Genomic DNA, 8,047 nt, shown 5'->3' with positions numbered 1-8,047 from the left:
ACCCCTGGCACATACCCTCAGCGGGACCCCTCTACCATAGTTGGGTGCACCCAGGGGTTGCGACCTGGTTTCAGTCTTGCACCAAGTCCATCCCCACCATCAGGGGTTCTGGTGAAAAGGCAGACTGGGACTTAGACTCCGTGTCCTGGGGAATCCTGTTCCTGGGGATCACTAGAGATCCCGTTGGGCGATGCCTGATAGTGCAGCAGGAAGGGGGGGGGAGGTGTGTGCAGTCCCATACGATCTGTCAGTGATCAGTGTCAGTGTAATGTACTGGATGGATGACAGGAGGCAGAGCCCACAGAAGACAACATAGCTCACCTCTTCCGGGCTCTTTCATCGCTTCTCTCCCTGCTCCAGACATTCCCCTGGTCCTGGCTTGTCAGCTGCTGGAGGGAGAGGTGCATGATCGTCGATCTACAACTTCCCTCCCCCACATCGATCTTCCTTGCTGTCCGCCGCTACTCAAAGGGTCTCTTCCTCGGGGGGGCCGCCTCCCTAAAAATTGCCACCCTGAGCAAACGCCTTGTTTGCCTCGCGGTGGATACGCCCCTGCATGGGAGACATATCTTGCCAATACAAAGGTGTCACCCCGCAGGATTGTCTGCATGCAACCTATACAGGGTGACACCAGACCTGCTCCAAGAAAAGGTAAGTTGTAAAGCAAGCTGACGATCCCCGCAGGATGGATCCAATCCATCCTGCGGGGATCGTCAGCTTGCTTTACAACTTACCTTTTTGTGGAGCGGGTCCGGTGTCACCCCGTGCAGTCGGTGTCACCCGGTGTGGACCGCACCCCCCGCACCTGCCTCAGGATGCCACTGTGGGCAGGGGAGCTCAGTAGCATCAGGGTAACCCTTTAACTTATGGGGAACCCTGATACTGCCCCCCCTTTGTGAATGAGTAAGGGGTACCCCCTACCCATTCACTAAAGGGCTAAATTGAGTAAAAAAATTAGAAGACCAGTTTTTTTTTATTATTTTACTGAACAAAAAACAAACGTTTTTGACAACTCCTTTTATTTAAAAAAAAAAAAAAGAGCCACAATAATGGTTCCATCGTTGTAATCCATCGCCAACCAAGTCATCAAAATGCTGTGAGATGGTGGTAACACTCACTGTGACAGGATGCAACCTCTGAGTGTCCCCGGAACTCGCGCAATGGAAATGACGGCAGCAAGCACCAGAAGTGACATAAATGGAGCGCAGAAGCCAGAAGAGGACTGCTGAGAGTCAGACAAAAGAGCCAGGATGCATGGGGCTGGACACAACAAGTCCTGGTTGCTATGATGACACGTTTCACACAGAATCGTGCTTTGTCAAAGTCATTAAGCAACCAGAAAGGACTGGAGTTATAAAGGGAACAATGGGGCAGTACTATGAAGGGGCGCAAGTTAACAATTAAAGGAACATTCCCTCAATATAGAAGAAGCCAATTTTATAAACCGCCACCAATATACATGGATATGATAAATTTACATTTGTCAATAGTAAATATTACTATCAAACAACAAGATGTATAAAATATAAATATATATATATATATATATATATATATATACTGTATATATCTCAAAACAAAATATGTGTCATGGCGACCTCAGGAGCATGATATACATATAAGTGAACTCTATAAGTAAACTGGCAGAGAGCATATGAGGATTATTAAAACATACATAATATTGATTGAACCCAATAAAATAATTACATATACTATCAAATTGTACATAATGTTTTTATAGTTAAGTTTGCTAGCTGAAGATCCAAGACCTCAGAAAGGTTTCTTTCCCTTTAAGCACAATTCTTCTTGTGGCAAACCATTGACCGGCATCATAGCAACGACTCACCTGAACTCACTTTAGCATGGCAAGTCCAGGCAAAAGCCAAAATACCCTTCCACCTTGTCACAGGAAGGTAAAGGAAGGGATTTAAAATCTAAGGAGTTACCCCATCAAGTTGCAGTTCCTGTAACACTCGCTTGAACAACTGAAGAGCTTTCATTAGGAAGTCTTTTCTCCTGCACTTGAGTAGAACAGAAGTGAGCAACTGTCCTTTTGCCACAACAGCAGTCCACATAGACTTGACTGGAGGAAAAACAGAGAGTTCCCTGAGCACCAGAGGTTTACCCCCTCCAGGTTGTAGTCCTGGGTGTTGAACAGGAGAAGTCCTTTTCTGCTAAAGATAGCAACAATTCCCAGATGCATCCCTCTTCAATATCCAAGGATAGAAGGGGAAGGGAAATTGGGGAATAGAGGGTTTGCCCTCTAGCAACAACTTAGAACTACAAGAACTTCAGTCAGGAACTCCGTCACACAATTTGCAAGAACTTTAACTACAAGTCCCGTCAAGAACAAAGCACATCTTCAGCAGTAGAAGTCGGTGTGGAAGCTGGAGCATCTTTCCATCAGGGCCCCAGGCATTACTGGCCCACACTTGATCCCACCGTCCGTCTTTCTTAATCACCACCCTGTCTATGAACATGGATCTCTCCAGGCTCCAATTTTCCTTGACGAACAAAAATTCCTCCCATAATGGAGGTTTTGACCTGTTGCTGAAGGGTCCCACAAAGCTTCCTCACACCAGAAATTTATCTTTGCCTCTACCTCCTCCATGACCTTTTTTGATGCTGGGAGGAGGAGAATCTGGGTAACTTCTGCCTGTCACCTCTCCCTGGTGGAGCATATGGTGTGTTCTCCTTTGAGACGAGGATACTGTAAGCCTCATTCTCTGCTCAGGCCCGAGCATAACTCTTAGGGGGGAACAGATCGGGCCTCCGGTTTGCTTAGGCTTCACAGAACCCCAAATTTCTTTCACACTGCACCAATGGCATCTCCCTCATTAGAGCCTTTCTCCTCAGCAGCCTCATGGGTCCACTCGACTTCCTCTGCTAATCCTCAGTCGGCTATCCCTTCTTCCAGTGATCCATAACGATGCTGGAAGTTAGGAGACCCTATGTAAATAAGCCCTGAACTTTCCTCTCCTGAAGAACCTGAAGATGCTAGCCTCTGCACTCTGCAGACCTCAGGAACAGGGGTTTCCACTCGTGGGTAGCTGATGGGGACTGCTGCTGAAGGGGCCTGTGGTTGTTCAGCCTGAACTGGGTAAATGTTCCGCACAGAAACGACACCGGTCTTTGCTTCACATCCTGATCTTCCCGGCGAGCTCAGTGAACAGCCGTAGCAAGCGGCACTGCTATGCTGTACCCGGTCTCCCAGTTCACTTGCAGCAGTTTGGGCTGGCAGTCAGTCTTCACCAGCTCTAGCAGCATCTCTCCACGCATGCAGCTTCATGGTCCCACACTGGCATCAGCCACATTCCAGACCCAAGCAATGTCTGTTCCTCTGTGCTGCATAAGGCAAGACTCCCGTGGGGGATCAAACGCACTCTGGTGTCGGTCAGCCATGCTGGAATTTCACCACCTCTCTCGGCAGCTCTGGCAAGCACACCTGCTTCCGTCATCTTGCTGCTCCTCACACTTGGCTTTCTCTCAGCTGCACCCGGAATCCCATCTCCTCTACGACAAGTCTCACTGGCACTCACACTCTCGCGCCATACATTAACTTATCCACCTGATAATGCTCCTACTCTGGCAGTGTCTGTGATGGTAAAGCAGACATTCTCCATTGTATCACAAGAGTTCTCCAGCACACCGATTGCGTCTCTGCAATCCAACATCCCGATTGCCTTTCTGCAATCCAACATCTTGATTGTCTCTCTGCAATCAGCATGGCACCGCCAAGAACACTAATGGTCTCTTCTGTTGCCCATGGCAACCGATTTTACCCAGGGGTAAATCGCGGACCGATGCCCCTACATGTAGCGATACCCCCACAAGAGCCGCTTGTATATTTTTCACGGGCTCTCCTTTTCCTGCCTGGCAGCCAGGCACAGTGTGTTTCTGCAGCCAAATACACTCACACACACTTCCGCTCATTGTCTTCAATGACCAGTCTAGGAGATGTTTTGTTTTTGGAGTTTATTGTAGAACTGGGGCTAGGGATGGGGAATTGTAGTAGGATACTCCAAAATTAGAACTATTCACACTGAGGACATCTAGCTGATCTGTTAGTTGAACACTGTAGAAATCTTGTCTGACAGTGGATAGCAGACTTCCTTGTTAATTATAGCAGCAATTAGTTTTATGAGCGAGCAAAATCCCTTTTTGCAGTAGTAGTAGCTACAGAGCTGAGCTCCTCAGGTATAAACTAGTTACGACAGACTGCAACAGCCCAAAGGTAATGTAGCTGAGAAAAGTCCTTTTGCAGTAGTAACACTTGGCCAAGCTCTTCAGAACACTAGCCAGTGTTCCCTTTTTCCAGGCCCACACTGACTATCAAGCACCAGAGAGGTAGCAAAGCACACAGAGTCCCCAAGATCTCTCAGAGTCTGTACTCACAAGTCCAAGGACAGAATGGTTGCCTCCTTCCAATCTTCCAATCTCCAGTGATACCAGACAGATCTTTGGCAGACAGCTCCCTCAGTAAGCTTACTGAAGAACCAGGGTCATTCTCTCTAACTTCAGGCCCTCAGGTCGACCCACCTGAGGCAACATGGCAGCAAATGCCAGATGAGGCAGCCTGCCTCCAGCCTGGCTGGTGCAATACACTCACGAGAAAGACCCAGATCCCATGTGCTCTCAGAATATGAATATCACTCTCAGCATTAAATGAGGTACCCCCCCCCCCAACAATTGGCCAGGGCTGTATCCATATTCATGTTGTACATTTGCCTAACCCCTACCCATGTTCTGGAAGGCTTTCATAGCTTCCTCAAGGCAGGCAGAACTCAGACAAACTTCAACAGCACCAGGGCAGCATGAGCAGACCTAACTCATCAATCACAGCACTCTATTAAGCAGAATGCCACACTGAATTTACCTGACAGCCTCTCTGGTAAACAAAGAAACACAGCTTTACTTACCCTAACTATACACACCTGATTAGAAGGGTGCTACATATAGATCATCTCCAAAGTAATTTTCACTGACAGTTTCTCTTAAAGCAGTTCTCTGGGATTCTACTTTCCAAAAGCTGATCATTTCGGTGTGTGGAGGGGGGAGTGTTTGTACTATTTTGGCATTTCAGGGCCTCTGAAACAGTGATAGAAGTCAGGAAATGAAGTGAGGGAATTACGACCTTTGAAAGCCTGAAGGTAGTCATTAGTTTTTGGCCCTCGTACGTGCCTAGGCTCCCAAAATGTCTCACACATGTGGTATTCCCATACTCAGGAAAAGTAGCAGAATGTGTTTTGGTGTGTAATTCCACATATATCCATGGCATGTTTGAGAAATTCTCAATAAAGTGACAACTTTTTGTAAAAAAAAAAATAATTTTTTTTGTAATTTTCCAAAAACTTGTGGCAAAAAATAAAATCTTACATAGACTAAACATGCCTCTCAGCAAATACCTTGAAGTGTCTGTTTTCCAAAAAAGGGGTAATTTGGGGGGACGGGGACGTTTGTACTATCCTGGCATTTCAGAGCCTCCAAAACTGCAGTGTGGAAGCGACATAAGGAAATTATGGCCTTTGAAAGTCTGAAGGTGGTCATTGGTTTTTGGCCACTGTATGCGGCTAGGCCCCCAAAAAAGTCTCACACATGTGGTATCCCTATACTCGGGAGAAGTAGCAAAAGGAGTTTTGGGGTATAATTCCACCTATGGCAACGACATGTGTGATAAATATCTCATTAAAGTTACAACTTAACTTAAAAAGAAAAATTTTTCTTATTTCATTTTCCAAAAACTTGTGGCAAAAAAGGGGTCGTTTGGAGGTGTTTATACTGCCCCGGCATTTTAGCACCTCAAGATATGTGATAGGCAGTCAGAAAGTAAATGCTGCGTAAATTCTAGCATATATACCATAGATTGTAGACACTATAACTTTCACACAAACCAATTATTATACACTTATTGGGATTTTTATTTTTTTAACAAAGACATGTAGCATACATTTTGGCCTAAATTTATAATGAAATTTGATTTTATAGGATATTTTTATAACAGAAATTAGAAAATATAGTTGTTATTTCAAAATGTTTGGCCTTTTTTCATTTATATATATAAAAAAATAAAAACCCAGTGGTGCTCAAATACCACAGAAAGAAAGCTCTAGGTATGACAAAATTTTCATTTGGGTACACTGATGCATGACTGAGTAATTGGTATATCCCCTGAAGACATGCGTGTGCCTTATGTGCCGATGTCACATCGCCGTGCCCAGGTCTCGGATCAGCGGCCATCTTTGTAAGCCTGTCCTGATATCTTTTTATGATACTGGTTGTACGCTATTTGTTGGTGATCTAGTTTTAATAAACACTACACTATATATACTTCATTCTGTGCTCTATGTGGTGAGCAATTTCCTGGCAGGGCCCCATTCTGGCAGCGATCTTGATCTATATTGCATAGAGATCTGGAGAGGTCCTTGTGGCTGTGGAGTGTTTGATCAGGCTCTATATAGTTTATCCTCTGATGAGTACATATTGGTGGAGGATTGTGCATGGAAGAAAGAGCACGCCTGAAGCACATTATAGTGGAGCACAAGTAGTGAAGACTTATTTGGTTTGTCTTCTACTCTGGACATTTATTTTTGTATTTTTATTTTTTCCATTTCTTGCACAGGCACTATATTCACCATATCGGTGTGTTTATATTTATTCATCTTCTATGTGTGTAGCGCCCTCCTAGTTAGATAGGGGGAGCTAGAGTTCTGATTGTTAGAGAGGAGGGCTGAATAGCAGCTTGGGTGTAATAGTGAGGAGATCATATTGTGGTCAGGGTTGAGAGGCTCTGCAGGCCAGCCCCTCTGGAATTTCTCCCTGCTCTAGAGCTTTGGAGGAAGACTTAAAGGCAGTGGGTGGATCTGGGGAGTGGCTGGCTTGTAATCTTAAGGGGATCATTGCCAATCCTGAACAGGAGGCTTGACAAGGCTAGGACAACCCTTAAAAGGAATAAGCCTGCTCAGCTGAAGGAGAGTTCAGGTGGAAGACAGAGAGGAAGATGTGAGGCTGAAGGCAGGAGCCTGGGACGGGGCCCAGATGGAGAGAGTCGCTCACCTACAGGCAGTGGAACTGGAAAGGAAGAAAGCTCAGAGCTTTACTGGTCCCCAGAACGAGGACCACCTGTGCAGCAAGGAAGGAGCTGCCCAGCTAAAAGGTCTGGCAGCAGCCACCAACCCATCAGCGGTACAGGAGAGGATCAAGTGGGTACCCCTGCACCCCCTGGGCAGATAGGGGAAGGAGTACTGTGGTGGGAAACCAGATTCGCCACCTACCTGGGACTGTCCATTTCTTAAATTGACAGAAACCGTATCCCTTGTTCAGGGATACCTCCAGATTGCTGGGTGAAGGAAGAGGAGTTCACCTAGGGTCTGGGGTGGTACGTTAGGAGATGCTGGCTAGCTCTCCAACAGAGTCTGTGTTGCACTGAAGGCTTGTAAATAGTTCCAAGAAGTTGTCCTCAGTTCATCAGTTCATCAGTTCTCTTGGGCATCCTGTACACGCCTAACCCTATCTCAGTTCAAATCCCCTAAATAAAAATAACAAAACTAAAGCTCAAGGACTGATCGATCTCTGACTCTGGATGCAAGTCTATGTTTAAATGTGTGTTGCCTAGCTGTGCAGGGCTATAGGGGGACCCAAAATCTCTTTGCAACTCCTAAGGGGGTAGTGCTACATGTGGTTGAGTATATATTTATTAAACATCACTTGTAGTAATTTTCATTGTATGAATTTTCACTTTATATTGTTTTATAGACTTAATGTCAGTGCTGCACAATCTTTATGAATTTTTGTTGTTGGGTTTGTTGTATGAATTTTTCACTTTATATTGTTTTATAGACTTTAAAGCGGGTCTCCATCCAAAAGGAGAAGTTCTGCTTTAATCCTTTGTCCCCCGCTCCCCATTAAGGATTGGTACCTTTGGGGAGCAGGTACACAAATTTGACAGGTAGGCGATTGGAAGCGGAAGTTGTCCTCCCCCTCCTCTCTCCCCCCGTAGTCTTCTGGGACACGTGACAGGTCCCAGAAGAATACGGGGCCATTCACAAAG

The sequence above is a fragment of the Staurois parvus genome, unplaced genomic scaffold (assembly GCF_062004578.1).
Source record: "Staurois parvus isolate SC_StPar_1 unplaced genomic scaffold, SC_StPar_1.0 ptg000154l, whole genome shotgun sequence".
NCBI classification, from domain to species: Eukaryota; Metazoa; Chordata; class Amphibia; order Anura; family Ranidae; genus Staurois; species Staurois parvus.
The sequence above is the reverse complement of the archived record's forward strand: the minus strand, read 5'-3'. Positions refer to the sequence as shown.